The sequence below is a fragment of the Prionailurus bengalensis genome, chromosome X (assembly GCF_016509475.1).
Source record: "Prionailurus bengalensis isolate Pbe53 chromosome X, Fcat_Pben_1.1_paternal_pri, whole genome shotgun sequence".
NCBI lineage: Eukaryota > Metazoa > Chordata > Mammalia > Carnivora > Felidae > Prionailurus > Prionailurus bengalensis.
Genome location: NC_057361.1, coordinates 112309891 through 112327931, shown reverse-complemented (window position 1 = coordinate 112327931; position 18041 = coordinate 112309891). Strand labels below are relative to the sequence as shown.

At 49.1% G+C, this 18041-nt stretch overlaps 1 long non-coding RNA gene across 1 annotated transcript; it reads left to right on the top strand.

Annotated features, from left to right (window-relative positions):
- Positions 1–8776: 8776 nt before the first annotated feature.
- On the top strand, positions 8777–11358 carry LOC122478025. Its single transcript, XR_006295813.1, has 2 exons — positions 8777–8980; positions 9139–11358. It is a non-coding gene; the product is annotated as an uncharacterized LOC122478025 (long non-coding RNA).
- The last annotated feature ends 6683 nt before the right edge of the window (positions 11359–18041 follow it).

Below are 18041 nucleotides of genomic sequence, written 5' to 3'. Positions count from 1 at the left end.
CGTGGTCTGCCATATCCACATGCTTGTACTGTGAGGCTGTTTCCTTCACGAGAGCCTGCTGCACCCAGATTCCCCTCAGCGGACCTCCGCCTGCCTGCCTCACGGCTACATCGTCACCCTCTTGCCCGGAGCCTGGAGAACTAACCCCACACGTCCAGGATGAGAGTCCTTTGCTCTCTCCCAGGCTCCACACGGGAGCAAGCCTCAGCCACCCTCTGGGCTTTGGCCTTTCAGGCTGGCAGACACTGACCCAGGAGTCGGTGACGGGGACTCCCTCCTTCAGTGGATATGTCGAAGCATAGGTGATACAAGCTCAAGAGGTAAACAGTGGACCAAAAGATGTGTCGTAAGAAAATATCCAGAATGAAACACTGAAAGATACACATATGAAAAATACAGATTCCGTAAGACAGCAGGAGGATCGTATGAAAGAAAGAGATGCTATTTCCTTGGGGTTCCAGGCAAATAGGAAAGAGAACGAAGCAAAGCAGTATATGAGCAGATAGGAGCTGAGAACAGACTCCTCGTGGAGAAAAAATGCAAGAAATCTACACGTGAGCACACTTTAGGAAAGCTATTGAGCACCAAAGGCAAAGAGAGTAGTTGTAAGCTTTCAGAGGATGAAAGCAAATTAGCCTGAGAGCTGCCTTCTCAAGTAAAAAATAGAAAAAAGCAAAAGAATAGAAAATGAAATATCGTCTTCTATGCGCTGAAAGAATATACTTCCCAGTGGGAGACTCCTCCCCCTGCCACAACATATTTCAAGAATGAAGATGAAATAAAGGTCTTCTTACAAGCACCAAAGGGGAAAACCTGAGAGAATTTGTCACCAGAAGATAGGACTTGCAGAAAATACTAACCGATGTTCCTCAGGCCGAAGACAAATTTTACATGAGTGAAAAGTAATGAAAAGCTGAATAGTTATGGAATCAAGCTTAGTCAGTGAAACTAAACAGCAAAGGAAGAGCTTCTGAGGGAAGTCAGGAGATGGTGACCTTGGAGTGGGGGGAAGAATACTGTGATTAAAAGGGGCCAGGTGTGGGCCTCGAGGTTGTTGGCGCGTTGTATTTCTTTTAGTGGAAGACAGTCTCAGGCGTTCTTTGTGGTATGTCAGCGAGTTGTGCCCGTCTGTGAGGTCCTGAGATCTCCGTCTATCACAGTGTCACAATTACATGCGAGCGTGTGTGCATGTGTGGGCGCTCAGGACTGGGAGGCCGACTTGCCTTTCTGGACCACGGCGGGACAGGTGCAGCACAGTCTCAGCCTTCGATCTGGTGACTTCTCCCAGCACTCAGCACCCACGGATCCTACCAAGGAAAGTAAATGACTTCCTCATGTCCTTGGAAAGGTCCCTAGTCCGTTAACCTACCTCCTCTCTCACGAGCCACAGCAAGTCTCAGGGGTACACATTTCAGCCTGGGGCACGTTCCTGAGAGACTGGCCTGAGATAGGCAACCACGTCTTCCCGAGCCCTTTTGCCAACTCCTCTATGGGAGCACCTCTCCCGTTGTGCCTTCGGGCACAACCCGTCATTGGACCAGAGGGTTTCGGAACTCCTCAAGAGGGAGTATTTCTGGAGATCTCCCGGGGAAAGGTTCTGTTTCAGGACCTACATAGGTACATACTGAATCCCCATATACGCCGTGCTGTGTACTGAGCTATATTTTATGATTATGTGTGGGAAACTGGTGATGCATTTAGAAAGGAGATAGGAGACGGATGTAGGATCTGTGCTGCTAAAATGAGCACGTGGTATGAGACATAGGAAAGTGAAAAAATCAGGACCGGTTGATTTATTAATTAGCATGGAGAAATGACCGCAGACGAAAGCAGTAAAGCTGTGGAACCAACAATCGGAGACCTAGGTAGTGTGTTGTACGATGCGGATTATGTGCTCCGAACGGTGTTTAGAAACTACAGATTTATGTGGGCTACATGGGGACGGGAAGGCTCCAGGCAGCAGGAAAGGGCTTTGCGTGAACTCAACGAATATTCCATCAGCCGAGTGAGCTGGTTCTTACTGGCACATTCACGTATGTACCCGAGGAGAAAATCGAAGCACAAAAATCATCTGAAGTTGCCCAGCTGATAGGAGGAAGAGCTGGCGTATGAATCCCAGCAGCAAAGGTGCAGCCCACAAACGCAACCGCTGGCCGTAATGCACAGCAGATAAGTAGTGATCGCTAGTGCTTCCCGCACCGGTAGAAGCAGCCCAGGGCATTGGCCTGGGGTTGAGCGTGAATGGGACAGGAACGATTGGTGACCCAAGGACGAGGGAGACGTAGGCGATTTGAGAAACAGGACGCGTGTGTTACAGGTTCTCACACGCCAGGCATTGAAAGGATCCAGCATGTGTCCATCCACAGAACCGGTCAGAGGGACAAGCCTTAGAGACGAGTGTTGAAGGGGTTGGCAGATCCTGGGACGGCATTTACATCGACAGCTCCAGGCTATCTTCCTGCCTCCCCTCCTGTGCATTAACTGCCCCAAACCATCCCTTCACTGGTTGCTGGACAAAGCCTGCAACCACTCTGTTGCCCTCCAGATCTTTGTTAACCTGTTACCCCCAACCCAGCTCAACCACAAGCTCTCACCGAGTTTGTAAATGAGCAGCAGCCAGACTCCGTGGATAAGACACCCATCTGGGCCAACGGCTGTGTCCTTAACGCTGCCCAACTATCAGGCTGTCTGCTTCTGGTGTCTTCCTTTCATCCCCCGTAGTTTGGAAGTCATTTTCCTTTATTTGGTTTTGCTGTTGCTCCAGAGTTCTATTTGAGGCCTATGAAGCCATCTGTGACAGCTGCAGCTAGCCGCGATCTTCCCAGTTTATTAGTCAGCATTCTGCAGACAACAGAACCGATGGGAATATGTTAGGAAGACACTGGTTCATACATGGATGGAGGCCGAGAAGTCCCGCGATCTCCTATCTACAAGCTGGAACGCCAGGAAAGACAGTGGGGTAACTCAGTCTGAGAATGAAGGCCTGAGAACCTTCAAACCAGGGGAGTCGATGATATGAATCCCAGTCTAAGAGCAGGAAAAGTGGGGCACCTGGCTGGCTCGGTCACTAGGGCATGACTCTTGATCTCAGGGCCATGAGGTCAAGCCGCACAGTGGGTGTGGAGCCTACTTAGAAAAGAAATAGGAGCAGGAGGAGATGAGATGAAATGTCCCGCCTCAAGTAGTGAGGCAGAAGGAAAGGGGACCATTCTTCCTTCCTGTGCCTTTTGGTATATTCTGGCCCTCGGTGCCTGGGATAATGCTCACTCACAGTGGGCAAGGCAAACTGCTTTCCTGAGTGACCGATTCGAATGCAAACCTCATGCAGAAGCAGCCCCCCAGATACAACCAGAAATAATGTTTAACTGGGGCATCCACGGACGGTCCAGTTGACACCGAAAATGAACCATCGCAGTAGTTAGGGCAACCTCACAAACCATTGCGTGACAATGTTTACACAATAAAGCCTCGCAACACCCCCGACCCGCCTGACAAGTGGGGGAAGGATAGTGCCGGCACGAGAGGGTCTTTGCCAGGGGTGATGTGCACTCTGTGAAGATGGGAGGAGTAAGCATGGAAGGCTTCCTGGAGGAGGACGCATTTAGCTAGGTCAGGATAAACTAGGTGAGCCAGATTTCCGAAGTGCGAGATGACTGGGAACAAAGGAAAAGGTATGTGCGAAGGTCTAACAAGGCGGGGGGGGGGGGGGGGGTCGGCCTTGAGGGACAGACACGGATGTACAAAGACAAAAATAGGAACAAATATTTGAGTGATTTATTTGGACCTGGAAGTGTGGCGGTTTCCACTCGTAGACCTAAGAGAATGGACAGTCTGCCTGTCAATCACTGCAGGCCCTCCAAGCGGATGTCTGAAGGCGGGGCCATTGAAGGATGGCAAGCGCCCGGCAGTGAAGCCCTACCACGTGAGCAGGCCGATGACGGTTTGGCTTGTGCAACGAGGCTTCCGTAGACCGTTCCCCTCAGTGATGACGAAATACGGCGGGTACTGTGGATATATGGCGGGTACTGTGGATATATGGCGGTTGACAATGCTCCGATCTCACAAGTGTAAGTTTAATTGACTTTCTCTCATAATTGGCTGTTTGAAGTGTGAGTTTAAGAGAATCGGGCGGGGGGGGGGGCGGATGGTGTGTCCTAAGCCACGCTGACAGATGTGTCTCATGAGCTTCCGGATTGATGACAAGGGAAGGGCCCTTAGCTGCCTTTGGGGACATTGTTGTGCTTTATGTGACAACATGATGAGTCTTTCAGATCATTTCATTTGTCTGAGTGTGGGTCTCGTACCCCCCCCCCTCCCGATTCGTGGTCTTCAGGTTTTGTGGTGTCTGCAGCTTAAAAATGCAGAAAAAAGGGTGCGGTTGGCTGAGCCTGAGTGGGTCTCAGACAGGACGATGGCTGTTGGCTGCCTGGGAGCCGATTTTGGTTTCCATGGTACAGTGTTTGGGGACGGGACTTGTCACCGACTATTGTTTACATCTGGGTCTTGGCCATTTGCGTGAGGGGTCTTGGTGACCGGCTGTCTCTTATCTTGATGTGAAACAAAAGGAAAGTGAAAGTAAGGCGAGGGGGGCATGTGTGTGATTACGACAGCCGATGGCTGTGTTTGAGGGCAGTTTTGTCTTTCATTTAACGTGACTGTGTGCTTCCTATCAGTTGTTCAAAATTTGGAACGGTCTTCTGCATATGCTGCCTTGAAAAGGCGGGGGAACCCCCTGATAATTCCAACGTGAAAGTGGGGAAACAGATGGCGTGGTGGGCTCAGGGCTTGTTCACTGACCACCGGGAATTGTCTTCAGTCATCACTGAAAGCTGCATTTTTCTGTAACGTATTCGTGTTTTTCCTATCATTGTATCCAACCAGTAGCGGTCCGGAAGCTTTTCACGTGTTTTCCATAAAAAAAAGGTGTTCTATTAATTGCCGTCTTCGAATGAGAAGGTAGCCTATTGGGTCGGCTTGGCAGGGCCTTGGTGCTTTAAGCCCCTGATGGGAATGATCTGCTCGGGATCTTATTTCTTGTTTCATGTGATAACGTAATGGCAGTGGGGTGTGTTTTCCCTGTGATCTTGCAACATTGCATCCGTTTGAGTTTGGTTTTTTATTTTGACTGTGTTTCATACGCGTTCTCCAAAGGTGAAAGTATTTTCAGCGTGCACCGCGGAACAATTTGTCCGGCTGGACACGTGAAAGTTTCACGCGCCGAATGTCTCCTAGCCGCTCTTGTTAGCCAAGACTGAACAGTGTTTTGGCATTTAATTTTCCATGTTCGCCTTAAGGCAGCCAATTGCGTTTTGATGTTGGCGCTCCTCATAGATTTCCTTTAAAGTGCTTGGTGTAAATTTCAATTTACAGAGGAGGCATTCAACGTCTAATGGGGTGCCTTATGTTTCCAGTATAATGGCGTGTTTGACATAATTTATTTTGCTAACTCCTGGTCTTGTTCGCTATGGATAAATTCTCTTAAAAACAAAGGTTTTCTGGGGAAACTGCCTGGCTCAGTGATAGAACCTGTGACTCTTGATGTGGGGGTTGTGATTGCAGGCCCCACACTGGTGTGGAGAGTGCTTAAAGATAAAGTCTTCAAAATGAATAATAATAAACGTTTTGAGGTGATCTCAAATCACAGTTCAAAACAATCTGGTGAAGGCTTGCCTCGCATACAGTTGGGGATTTGGGTGTACGAGAGAATTGGGACTCCTAGGACTTTGTTCCATTAAATGTTGTTCCAGGCCCTTTGCGTAAGCTTTGTGTTAACCGGTTTTGGCGTTGTCGTTAATTTACAAATGAGGAAAAGATTGTTTTAATTATGTGTGTGCTTCTTGCTTTATGACAGTGACTGGCTCCCGGTGGCCCGGGAGCCCAACCTTTCGTCTTATTTGCTATTAAAATGTTTCTGAAAAACCGGCTCTGTGTGTTTTATTTCATGGGTCTACTGAAAATTTTCTTTCCAATGTAAAAAATAGCAGGCATTGACCATCAGGCTGACGGTGCTGTTTCCTGACCGCGAATTCCGGGAAGTGCCTGTCACCGGCCATCCCGGAATTCCGTTGGCTTCGTTCTGGGTTTCACTTCTCACGATAATCACATGACACTTATCAACTTGATTCAGGTCAATTCTGTACTTAGTCTTTAGTGCATTTGCTTTGAACGTCACGGGGCATTTTCAATTTGTTTACAAGCAAATTCACCCCCAGAAGTGTTGCTCTCTGTGTTCTAGAACTGGATGGCCCTTGCTGGTCGCAGTGCATACTTTTGAATATTATATTAGAACCCTGATTGTGCACGTGACATAGTGGTATTTCTTTTCTTTTCTTTTTTTTTCTAGTTATGTCTTTCAGTGCTGACCCAGGTGCTCCTTCCTCGGTGTTCTCCCATAGAAAGAATTACTTTGTGGTATCCTATTTACAAACAGTCTGGTCCCTGACACCTCCAGTCCTCCTTGTTAGGGGTCCTGGGCTCGACTGGACATGCCGCTCTCCCTGCACCCTACTGCACCCCAATCGCAGAGGGTGCTGTCCCTGCCTCTTTAGCCACAAGAGCTGACCGTGCCTTAATGCCCCAAGGGCTAGCATATTGGCTTAGGAAATAGTCAGTGGCTGCCTGCTTCTCCTCATACACCTCCCTTCCTGTGTCAGACCTAATGTGTATACGAGGGGAGAATTAAATGAGAGGGAAGCTGTGGTTTTGCTCAAAACCCTGAGCGCCCTCATCCCTGAGCGTAATCTGACACTTGGTGTTAAGTACAACAGGGACTTCCTTTTGATAATGGTGATAGCTGGGTTTGCCTTATTAGCCTTTTTGCTGACTGGTTCTTGATATTGACTTGAATGTGGTATCTTAGCTCACGTAGAAACGATTTAATGACTCGTATCGGTGACACGTTGGAGGTCTGTAAAATGTACTTTGATTCCATTTAGACCTGTGAAAGATCCACTGCTGGTATTTGGGTTTGACTGTCTTCGGTGCTGACAGGAAAGCAGACTTCAGGAACGGGGACCCTCAACTGGCCTCCCCAAGCCTGACTTTTGAGACAGAGTCCTAGATCTTGAACAAAATCTAAGTGTGAGTGTGAAATGAAGGTGCTTTCATTACTTGCCCATTGCCTGTAGTATCCTAGGGGCATTCTTGCACACCGAGAGCAGATTCTCCAATGTGTATGTAACCAAATGTCCAATTTGGTCCCGTTGTTTCCTCCTCGGAGACCTACGTTCAACGTCAGGTGGTAGGGACACTATGCAATGTGTGAAATGCTTCGGGAATTTGTTGTGATTAACTTAGCTCATTTTTCTTTTTAGCGGTTTTGGAACTTACTGTGTTACCGATTACGAAGTCTAGTATAACAGCCCAGCCATTGTAATGTGCATTTCGTGGTCTATTAAGTAGAACACGAAACCCATTTGAATGATTTGTTACCCATCGTCTTGCGTGGTATGTCGGTGTCAGCCATTGGTAACAAAGTGAGAACACCACCACCCATTCCAAAGGTTTGTTACCCGCAATTGTGTATGAGTGGACGGTTTCATTAGTGAAGAGCGACATGGGAGTTCTGAGACACCCCTTCTCGCCACTGAGTGGTGATACCTCTTAACATAATATTTAAGAATTCCCCTGTGCTGGTTGATGAAGGCGGGATGCACCATGGTTCGTGCTGAGGGGACAGTCAGCCAGCCTCTAAAGCCGCAGTCTCACCTTGTGGGTTGATTCATGCAGTTCCTGTCTTACATTCTCTTTCACTCTTTTGGCCTGCTTCACACAGGCTGCATGATTGGGTCCTCTGGCCCCACCGACCACTTTCAGAAATTGCTCTGGATGAGGGAAAGAGGAAGTTTGCCCCATCCACTCGTGTTGTGAGTTTCCAAGTGACCTAATTTTCCTGCAGCGGTCCCAAGCTGACCTTCCACAGGTAAGTCTCTTTGTAGATTTGTACAATCATCACCTCCCTCAGGATCTGTGATGGGAACGTCCAGTTCCGGTCAGCCGGTGGACCCGTAATGAGAGGAGAGGACCCTGAACCGACAGTCAAGACCAGCCATACGGGTAAGAGCAACCTTAGGCTGTGTGAGGCCAGAGGTGTTGGGTGAATAGCACTTGCCTCCTGTCAGCTGTCCCTTTCTTCCAGGTGGTGTGGAAATCCCATCCCTGAGTCTCTAACGTGGGCGCTTCCCACAAGGTCGGGGTCACTCCCTAGACACTACTTGTTAACTCCGTGGTAGAGACTCCATGTCTTGAGTCAATTTCCTCAAGGAGTCAGTGGCATCTTTCTCCCGGACCTTCCTCGTGTTCCTCTGCTTACCGTTGCGTGCCACTGTTACACACGCGTTGGCTTTATTAGAATGTCAGATGTCCACAAGACCCTGATCTTGAGCCTTTTTAACCTTTTGGTAATCGCTTTCTACTACCAGGCAGAAGCAGGATGGACTGGATGGGATGGTCAGACACAAACTTCAGGAACTCCGAGATTGTGGGAGCACTGCTCAGGTGCATTTCTTCAGGTCTGAATGTAACATTTTTAAGTCGTGGATCTGAATTAATTGAAAGCCAGGAGTACCTAGGAGAGGCGAGAAAGATGAGACCTGTACACCAAGTGGGTGCCAGAGGGTGACAGTCTCCCGGCCCACCCCCGCTGGGGTGGGTGGGCGGGCATTTATGTGGCAGCCGTCCTAGAAGCACAGGCTAACAGTTCAAGCAACATGTGGGTCAATACTTCTTTGCAGGTTCCCCTTCCGTACATTCTAGCTATTTCTTGGCTTTGCAGATGTTGCCGAGACCGTGTCACCCATCGTGTTTCGTTCACAATAAGTTTCCAGTATGTGAGTCTGAAAGACCCTCGGCCCTTTCTTCCTGTCATCTCTGAGCCTCAGCTTCCACATCTGCAAAATGGAAATGACACCTTGCTCTTGCTCTCAGGCGTGGTGTGAAAATCAAGCGTGATCGTCTTTATGAAGTGCTCAGCACACAGGAGGTACTGAAGAAATTAGGACACCGTTTCCAGAATGTGTTTATGGGAGCAAAGGATCATGGCTTGGTTTAGATCCTCTTGCCACCTGTGCAGACCCCGCTTGCACTTCATTTCTTGAGCCTTTGGCTATAATTTCAGCTACATTTTGTTTCCTTTCACAGGGCCAGCAACTATTCTCAGAGGGCCTTGGGCATCTCTTTGGAAATGGACCTCTTTAACTCTGCTGTGATGCCAGGAGGTAGCCCAGCATCCCAGACCCTGCCGTTCTCTGAGCTGCATTCTTTCCTGGCTGCCTTGGACGTCTGACATGGAAGCTGATGTCACTCAGCGACACGTTGGGGCTGGAGGGTGCTTGGCAACTGGCAGTGCCCAAAGGTCTCCTCTCTTTCCTTCTCTGTATAAAGTTACTTCTTTTCTGGGCAGGGGTTAATTTGGTGAAAATCCGGCGAAGACTTTGACGGTTGGGTGTGAGAGTGTTAAGCATAAAGACGAATGGCTCTAAGGTGCATTCAAAGACCCTCGTGACCTCTAGAGTCAGACACACCTCTGGTTCCTCTGTTGCTTTGTTCGCACCAGTTTTATCCAGGAGGTGGCATCGCAGAGCCTGATGTGCACTCCCCAAAGTCCAAAGGATCCACATTTCTTTGTGGTTAGACACTAACGTATGTAGCCTTTCCGCAGCATGTTGACATTTCAGAGACTTTTCATTTATCCCTGTACTTGGTTCAGTTACTTTCAAGCCGTGGGAGATGGGGGTCATTACGACTTCCTACCCAGTGAAAACCTGAGACCTGAGGTACTTAGAAAACCCTGTGCCCCAACACATGTTCCTTCGCCAGGCGGTAGGTACAAAAGTGAACAAGAATGGCTTGTTTGCTTGTCAAAAGCAGTTGTACAACTTAATAACCGTGCTGCCTCCTCCTTCTTCCACACACACTCGTGCCCGCCCACTGCCCATCAAAGTCATGTTGGGTCATTTCATTGGGGAGAGGGATGGGGAAGACGTAGATGAATGTTTTATGGGTAAGTCTTCTGAGGACTGGCACTTAACAAAATAAGTCCCAAGGTTGACGCTTCCAAAAGGGGGACTGTTTAATTGGTGGCATCTCAAACTCAGGACCCTGAGGGAAAGACAAGGTGACCCTCCCAATTTAAGGTGGGGTCCGGCTTGGTGGCTCTTGCCCAGGAGTCCACTCTGGAGCCTGCCACATCAGTTGCGTTATGAGGCCTGTACTCAATGAATGTGTACTTCCCAGCGGGGATGTTAATGAGTTATGAATTCTTGGTGTGAAGTATTTCATGTCAAACCCTGTTAGCCTGAAGTGGATTTTCATTCCTCTTATGTATGTCGGTGACAGAAAGGGAATGGATATCGAACACCTGAAGGTAAGGCCTTTGCACTTGTGCTGCCGAAGGAGCACGAGGTAAGGCCTTTGAAATGGAGTGGGTTCGTTGTTACGCTGGTTCCCTGTCATAGGCGCACGTTTCCACGGATGAGGATTGTTTCATTGGATACATGTACCACATTTCCTTTATCCATTTATACTGTTGATGGATGCTCACAAGTCTCTCATGTCTTACATGGTGAGACTAATACTGTAGCGAGGATATGGGATGAGTATGGGTCTTTGACGTAGTGGCTTCCTGTCGTTTACATAAACGCCCACATACGGGATTGATACATCATATAGGAGCTCAATTCTTAATTTTTTGAGAGGCCATGCTACTGTTCTCCGTAGTGCTACCCAATGTGGGGTTGTCAGGTTGTCAGACGCCCTTTACAAAGAAGCTGAAAGAGTACGTCTACCATGCAGAGCAATGGCCTCCTAGGAATCACTGGGAATCCTCATGTTGCATACTGGAATGTGGTGGGAATTGTATCCACGCGTTTCCATCAAAACTTCGTGCACTCTTCTGGTGATCATACCTTGCCCGTGGCAAGAAGACGAGTGGCGTGTGGGTGCTGTCAATGAACCTTGCATGAAGCAGGGGACGTTGAGATTCTCACGGACATGAGCTGATGAGCTGGATGTCCGGGAGCCTCCTGGGTCAGGTGTCCAGGGTGGAGGATTCATCCTTGGGCCTTTGTTTCTATACGCCATTTTGGGCCATTCATTTCTCGCGATTGGGGAAACCTAGGGTCCAGAAGGGATTTATGAGTAAACTCTGGGAGTGTAAAGAAACTTGCAAGGGGGTGGGTAGAGTGTCTTAGTGTGAAAGTGTGGTACGCATTGTGGGTTCAGCGGCAATGGCAGCCTCTGGGGCATGACAGATATTAGGTCCCAGGGAAGAAATGGGTCAGGTCTGGTTCTCAGGCTTCCGATACAAAGAAGCTAAAAGAGTTTGTCTATCATACAGAGCAATGGCCTCCTAGGAATCGTTAGGAATCCTCATTTTGTGGATGGGATGTGGTTGGAATTGTATCCAAGCGTTTCCATCTAAGCTTTCTGCACTCTTCTGCTGACCATACTCTGCACATGGCGGGAAGAGGAGCGGCGTGTGGGTGCTGTCAATGAACCTTCCATGAGGCAGGGGACCTTTAGAACATCAAGGACATTTGCTAATGAGCCTTTGTGGTTATCAACCTCCATTTTCAGGCGCTTGATTTCACTTGATAAGTGAAATCTGGGGCCCACAAAGGCTCTGAGGGCACCCTGGGAAGAGAAGGAATCTTGACCTTGGGTGGGCTGAGGGACTTGGAGTGAAAGTTGTGGTAGGAATTGTGGGTTCAGGGGTGTGTCCCCTTCCTTTGTCGCTTCTCACGCACTACCCTGGGGTCAGCATAACTGGGGGCGAGAAGACAGTGGACATGGTGGATGCCACATGAGAAACTATGCCTGTCTTGTTGAGTTGACACGTTCACTAGGAGAACAGGGTGTTGTTTTCCACGTTCCCCGTGGAGTGTGGGTTTGCCAGCAGGCACGGCTCTGCTGTTTCATCCTTACTCTGTGGTCCCATGGGCCTGTGAAGGAAGGCCACGGGGTAGGGTGGGTCGTCCTTCCCCCTGCTGTCTTGTTGCAGGTGACAATCACCTGAGGCCCTTCTGAGAAGGAACTGCTGTTGCTTAGGCCTCTTTTATCCTCCAGGGACCTTTTCGTCCATTGTCCCGGATGTGTGTTGGCTCTTGGGCACTGCTTATGGTGTCTGCTTCCCCCTCCATGTGTCAGGAGGCTGGGTTTTAAAACTGGCAAGAGGCTTGTTTAGCTTTTCAAAAGGTTTGCGAAGGGGCAGAGAGCGCACAATGACACGTTTTCCAAAGTCCATGTTCCCAGAGAAAGGAAGGGGGAGGTCGTGTCCCCCTTTTCAATGGGGATAGTTTAGCTCTTGTTTTGTATTTTCTTTGCCCTGATGCCATGCTCCCATGAGAGACCAGGCCCCATTGGTACCTGCACCTGCGTGGGTGCTGTCAATGAACCTTCCATGAGGCAGGGGACGTTTCGATTCTCATGGACATGTGCAGATGTTTCTGGATGTCCGGGAACCTGTTGGGTCTGGTGTCCAGGTTAGAGGATGAATCATTCCTATTTGTTTCCTTGTGACGTTTCAGGCTCTTGATTTCTCTTGATTAATGAAACCTGGGGTCTAGAAGGGATATGAGTATTTACTGAAACTTGACAGCAGGGGTTCGAGGGTCTTAATGTGAACGTGTGGTAGGCATTGTAGGGTCAGGGGCAATGGCAGGCTCTGGGGCATGACAGATATTAGGTCCCAGGGAAGAAATGGGTCATGTCTGGTTCTCAGGCTTCCAATACAAAGAAGCTAAAAGAGTTTGTCTACCATACAGAGCAATGGCCTCCTAGGAATCGTTAGGAATCCTCATTTTGTGGATGGGAATGTGGTTGGAATCGTATCCAAGCGTTTCCATCTAAGCTTTCTGCACTCTTCTGCTGACCATACTCTGTACATGGTGGGAAGAGGAGCGGCGTGTGGGTGCTGTCAATGAACCTTCCATGAGGCAGGGGACGTTTAGATTCTCACGGACATGAGCTGATGAGCTGGATGTCCGGGAGCCTCCTGGGTCAGGTGTCCAGGGTGGAGGATTCATCTTTCGGCCATTGTTTCTATATGCCATTTCGGGCCATTCATTTCTCCCAATTAGTGAAATTAGGGTCCAGAAGGGATATATGAGTAAACTCTGGGAGTGTAAAGAGACTTGCAAGGGGGTGGGTAGAGTGTCCTAGTGTGAAAGTGTGGTAGGCATTGTGGGTTCAGGGGCAATGGCAGCATCTGGCGACTGGGCAGATATTAGTTCCCCGGGGAGAAATGGGTCATGTCTGGTTCTCTGGCCTCCAATGCAAAGAAATTAAAAGAGTATGTCTACCATGGAGATCAATGGCCTGCTAGGAATCGTTAGGAATCCTCATTTTGTGGATGGGAATGTGGTTGGAATTGTATCCAAGCGTTTCCATCTGAGCTTTCTGCACTCTTCTGCTGACCATACTCTGCCCATGGCGGGAAGAGGAGCGGCGTGTGGGTGCTGTCAATGAACCTTCCATGAGGCAGGGGACGTTTAGATTCTCACGGACATGAGCTGATGAACTGGATGTCCGGGGGTCTCCTGGGTCAGGTGTCCAGGGTGGAGGATTCATCTTTGGGCCTTTGTTTCTATACGCCATTTCGGGCCATTCATTTCTCGCGATTAGTGAAACCTAGGGTCCAGAAGGGATATATGAGTAAACTCTAGAGTATAAACAAACTTGCAAGGGGGTGGGTAGAGTGTCTTAGTGTGAATGTGTGGTAGGCATTCCGGGTTCAGGGGCAATGGCAGCCTCTGGGGCATGACAGGTATTAAGTCCCAGGGAAGAAATGGGTCATATCTGGTTCTCAGGCTTCCAATACAAAGAAGCTAAAAGAGTTTGTCTATCATACAGAGCAGTGGCCTCCTAGGAATCGTTAGGAATCCTCATTTTGTGGATGGGATGTGGTTGGAATTGTATCCAAGCATTTCCATCTAAGCATTCTGCACTCTTCCGCTGACCATACTCTGACATGGCGTGAAGAGGAGCGGCGTGTGGGTGCTGTCAATGAAACTTCCATGAGGCAGGGGACGTTTAGATTCTCACGGACATGAGCTGATGAGCTGGATGTCCGGGAGCCTCCTGGGTCAGGTGTCCAGGGTGGAGGATTCATCTTTGGGCCTTTGTTTCTATATGCCATTTCGGGCCATTCATTTCTCCCAATTAGTGAAATTAGGGTCCAGAAGGGATATATGAGTAAACTCTGGGAGTGTAAAGAGACTTGCAGGGGGGTGGGTAGAGTGTCCTAGTGTGAAAGTGTGGTAGGCATTGTGTGTTCAGGGGCAATGGCAGCATCTGGCGACTGGGCAGATATTAGTTCCCAGGGAAGAAATGAGTCATGTCTGGTTCTGTGGCCTCCAATGCAAAGAAACTAAGAGTATGTCTACCATGGAGATCAATGGCCTGGTAGGAATCGTTAGGAATCCTAATTTTGTGGATGGAAATGCGGTTGGAATCGTATCCAAGCGTTTCCATCTAAGCTTTCTGCACTCTTCTGCTGACCATACTCTGCACATGGCGGGAAGAGGAGCGGCGTGTGGGTGCTGTCAATGAACCTTCCATGAAGCAGGGGACGTTTAGATTCTCACGGACATGAGCTGATGAGCTGGATGTCCGGGAGTCTCCTGGGTCAGGTGTCCAGGGTGGAGGATTCATCTTTGGGCCTTTGTTTCTATACGCCATTTCGGGCCATTCATTTCTCGTGATTAGTGAAACCTAGGGTCCAGAAGGGATATATGAGTAAACTCTGCGAGTGTAAAGAAACTTGCAAGGCGGTGGGTAGAGTGTCTTAGTGTGAAAGTGTGGTAGGCATTGTGGGTTCAAAGGCAATGGCAGTATCTGGCGAATGGGCAGATATTAGTTCCCCGGGGAGAAATGGGTCATGTCTGGTTCTCTGGCCTCCAATGCAAAGAAATTAAAAGAGTATGTCTACCATGGAGGTCAATGACCTCCTAGGAATCATTAGGAATCCTCATGTTGTGGATGGGAATGTGGGTGGAATTGTATCCAAGCGTTTCCATCTAAGCTTTCTGCACTCTTCTGCTGACCATACTCTGCACATGGGGGGAAGATGAGCGGCGTGTGGGTGCTGTCAATGAACCTTCCATGAGGCAGGGGACCTTTAGAATATCAAGGACATTTGCTAATGAGCCTTTGTGGTTATCAACCTCTATTTTCAGGCTCTTGATTTCACTTGATTAGTGAAATCTGGGGCCCACAAAGGCTCTGTGGACACCCTGGGAAGAGAAGGAATCTTGACCTTGGGCAGGCCGAGGGACTTGGAGTGAAAGTTGTGGTAGGCATTGTGTGTTCAGGGGTGTGTCCCTTGCCTTTGTCCCTTCTCACGCACTACCGTGGGGTCAGCATAACTGGGGGCGAGAAGACAGTGGACATTGGTGGATGTGACATGAGAAACTATGCCTGTCTTGGTGAGTTGACTCATTCATTAGAACAGGGTGTTGTTTTCCACGTTCCCCGTGGAGCGTGGGTTTGCCAGCAGGCAAGGCTCTGCTGTTTCATCCTTACTCTGTGGTCCCATGGGCCTGTGAAGGAAGGCCACGGGGTAGGGTGGGTCGTCCTTCCCCCTGCTGTCTTGTTGCAGGTGACAATCACCTGAGGCCCTTCTGAGAATGAGCTGCTGTTGCTTATCCCTCTTTTATCCTCCAGGGACATTTTCTTCCATTGTCCTGGATGTGTGTTGGCAATTGGGCACTGCTTGTGGTGTTTGCTTCCCCCTCCATGTGTCAGGAGGCTGGGTTTTAAAGCTGGCAAGAGGCTTGTTTAGCTTTTCAAAAGGTTTGCGAAGAGGCAGAGAGCGCACAATGACACGTTTTCCAAAGTCCATGTTCCCAGAGAAGGGAAGGGGGAGGTCATATCCCCCTGTTCAATGGGGATAGTTTAGCTCTTGTTTGGTATTTCTTTGGCCTGATGCCATGCTCCCATGAGAGACCAGGCCCCATTGGTACCTGCACCCCTTGGGATCTGCACCCTTGGGACCTGCACCTTCGTGGGTGCAGTCAATGAACCTTCCATGAGGCAGGGGACGTTTCGATTCTCATGGACATGTGGAGATGTTTCTGGATATCCGGGAACCTCCTGGGTCAGGTGCCCAGGTGAGAGGATTAATCCTTCCTATTTTGTTTCCTTGTGACGTTTCAGGCTCTTGATTTCTCTTGATTAATGAAACCTGGGGTCTAGAAGGGATATGAGTACTTACTGAAACTTGATTTTGGGGGTTCGAGGGTCTTAATGTGAACGTGTGGTAGGCATTGTAGGTTCAGGGCAATGGCAGGCTCTTGGGCATGACAGAATCTAGATCCCAGGGAAGAAATGGGTCATGTCTGGTTCTCAGGCTTCCAATACAAAGAAGCTAAAAGAGTTTGTCTATCATACAAACTGTACAAACAGAGCAATGACCTCCTAGGAATCGTTAGGAATTCTCATTTTGTGGATGGGAATGTGTTTGGAATCGTATCCAAGCGTTTCCATCTAAGCTTTCTGCACTCTTCTGCTGACCATACTCTGCACATGGCGGGAAGAGGAGCGGCATGTGGGTGCTGTCAATGAACCTTCCATGAGGCAGGGGACGTTTAGATTCTCACGGACATGAGCTGATGAGCTGGATGTCCGGGAGCCTCCTGGGTCAGAGGTCCGGAGTGGAGGATTCATCCTTGGGTCTTTGTTTCTATACGCCATTTCGGGCCATTCATTTCCCCCCATTAGTGAAACCTAGGGTCCAGAAGGGATATATGGGTAAACTCTGGGAGTGTAAAGAGACTTGCAAGGGGGTGAGTAGTATGTCTTAGTGTGAAACTATGGTAGGCATTGTGGGTTCAGGGGCAATGGCAGCATCTCACGACTGGGCAGATATTAGTTCCCAGGGAAGAAATGGGTCATGTCTGGTTCTCTGGCCTCCAATGCAAAGAAACTAAGAGTATGTCTACCATGGAGGTCAATGGCCTCCTAGGAATCATTAGGAATCCTCATTTTGTGGATGGGAATGTGGTTGGAATTGTATCCAAGCGTTTCCATCTAAGCTTTCTGCACTCTTCTGCTGACCATACTCTGCACATGGAGGGAAGAGGCGCGGCGTGTGGGTGCTGTCAATGAACCTTCCATGAGGCAGGGAACCTTTAGAATATCAAGGACATTTGCTAATGAGCCTTTGTGGTTATCACCCTCCATTTTCAGGCTCTTGATTTCACTTGATTAGTGAAATCTGGGGCCCACAAAGGCTCTAAGAATACTCTGGGAAGAGAAGGAATCTTGACCTTGGGTGGGCTGAGGGACTTGGAGTGAAAGTTGTGGTAGGAATTGTGGGTTCAGGGGTGTGTCCCTTGCCTTTTCCCTTCTCACACACTACCCTGGGGTCAGCATAACTGGGGGCGAGAAGTCAATGGACATGTTGGATGTGACATGAGAAACTATGCCTGTCTTGGTGAGTTGACACGTTCACTAGGAGAACAGGGTGTTGTTTTCCACGTTCCCCGTGGAGTGTGGGTTTGCCAGCAGGCAAGGCTCTGCTGTTTCATCCTTACTCTGTGGTCCCATGGGCCTGTGAAGGAAGGCCACGGGGTAGGGTGGGTCGTCCTTCCCCCTGCTGTCTTGTTGCAGGTGACAATCACCTGAGGCCCTTCTGAGAAGGAACTGCTGTTGCTTAGGCCTCTTTTATCCTCCAGGGACCTTTTCGTCCATTGTCCCGGATGTGTGTTGGCTCTTGGGGACTGCTTGTGGTGTCTGCTTCCCCCTCCATGTGTCAGGAGGCTGGGTTTTAAAACTGGCAAGAGGCTTGTTTAGCTTTTCAAAAGGTTTGCGAAGGGGCAGAGAGCGCACAATGACACGTTTTCCAAAGTCCATGTTCCCAGAGAAAGGAAGGGGGAGGTCGTGTCCCCCTTTTCAATGGGGATAGTTTAGCTCTTGTTTTGTATTTTCTTTGCCCTGATGCCATGCTCCCATGAGAGACCAGGCCCCATTGGTACCTGCACCTGCGTGGGTGCTGTCAATGAACCTTCCATGAGGCAGGGGACGTTTCGATTCTCATGGACATG